The following is a 1,569-nucleotide window of genomic DNA, read 5'->3' as shown; positions in this document are numbered from 1 at the left end:
TGAACCGTCACCAGAAGCTTATGCCATAAAAATATACAATACACACATACATAGAGTCACATCTATATCCCTTATGGGGTAGACAGAGCCAACAGTCTTGAATATAAATAAATACCTACGGTTATAAAAACTAAGTAATCGTTGCATCAACTTTTAAATGAATATTAACGAGGTCTTAATGATAACAAAATTTACGTCATGAGTTAAATTAAAGTTTAAAATGTTCGTTTCTTTAGAATTGCTACACATACCTTCGATAGCTCAGTTGGTAGAGCGGTGGACTGTAGTTGGTTAGAAATGGACATCCATAGGTCGCTGGTTCAAATCCGGCTCGAAGGAATCTTTTTACTCTTTAAATTCGTGTAAGACCTAATTTTCATACAGTAAACCAGCTTCTTAATTTGGAGAAAGCCCAGTCATAATTGTTTATTCAATAAAATTTTAGCGATTTGTACGTATCAAATTAAGAAATTCCAAAGAGCGCTGGTATAAAATATTGTAGTTGTCCGCGGCCTTGCTTTTGCGGGAATTGCCAATACTCTCTTGACGAATGTCAAACTTAAGCCTGGTTTTTCCTGATGTTGCGACGAACAATATAAAAATCCGATCATAATTACTTTATTTTATTCTTGACACTGTTATTTTGTAACTATGGTTAGTTACATTGCAAACAACGTAAATTACATTTCAGATGATTCTTATTCATGCTTTGTACGCGCTTTAATTATAACGGACAAGATTTAGCTTATCTGAGTAAAAAGATTCCTTCGAGCCGGATTTGAACCAGCGACCTATGGATGTCCATTTCTTGCCAACTACAGTCCACCGCTCTACCAACTGAGCTATCGAAGGCTTGTTGTTTCTTGTGATTATTCTACTCACATTGAGATTATTGCATAAGTTTGGTTTAGTGAAAGGTGCGTGCTCTTCTTTCGCGGTCACACATTGACAGCGCTATGTAACACTCTTTATATAAATTTAGATTGCCAGAGACTTTGGTCCCGTCGAACTTTACAAAAAAGTATTTCTAAGCATTCTTCTTCAGCCCATTTTCATATTCATATAATGCGGAAAATAACCCTTTAGCTAAGGACACCACTCTTTCTCGGGCTTGAACCGATTTGTGTTAAAAATACTCTCCATTACTATTATTACCTTACAATTTATCAACTACGTTTAAAACCCACCCTTGCTTATTTACCATTCAATAGCTAGAACTTTAGCGTGAAACGTCTTCCGGAAGTCGTCTGACGTGTCGTCTAGTACTTGCACAAACCCTTTTACTAAAAATTCAAATTCCAAAAAACCACAACACATAGCCGTGTCTCCATTGAATTTTTTCTTTGAACGTTAAAATTTAATGAAGAACAAAAACAGCAATGAATTTAAAACCGAGTGATAAACTTAATTCTAAAACAGTTTTGAATTTCGATTGCGGTCGAAGCTTTCCTAATTTGAATAGAAACTGTCGTGGCGGTCCGCGATAGTCGCACCCACTTCCGTCCCGTCTCGTATCTGGCCCATGTATAAACGACCCTTAACGAGTTTCCAAAGAATTTGAACGTGAAT

General features: G+C 36.4%; 2 non-coding genes across 2 annotated transcripts; one reads left to right on the top strand and one right to left on the bottom strand.

The window, feature by feature from the left end:
* Positions 1-250: 250 nt before the first annotated feature.
* Trnay-gua (transfer RNA tyrosine (anticodon GUA)) lies at positions 251-339 on the top strand. The gene is given in 2 exon segments: positions 251-287; positions 304-339. It is a non-coding gene; the product is annotated as a tRNA-Tyr (tRNA).
* A 424-nt stretch (positions 340-763) lies between these two features.
* On the bottom strand, positions 764-852 carry Trnay-gua (transfer RNA tyrosine (anticodon GUA)). Its single transcript is given in 2 exon segments — positions 764-799; positions 816-852. It is a non-coding gene; the product is annotated as a tRNA-Tyr (tRNA).
* Between the last annotated feature and the right edge of the window lie 717 nt (positions 853-1,569).

Source organism: Amyelois transitella, chromosome 6 (assembly GCF_032362555.1).
Source record: "Amyelois transitella isolate CPQ chromosome 6, ilAmyTran1.1, whole genome shotgun sequence".
Lineage (NCBI taxonomy): Eukaryota > Metazoa > Arthropoda > Insecta > Lepidoptera > Pyralidae > Amyelois > Amyelois transitella.
Note: the sequence above shows the minus strand (reverse complement) of the source record. Positions and strands in the feature narration are given on the sequence as shown.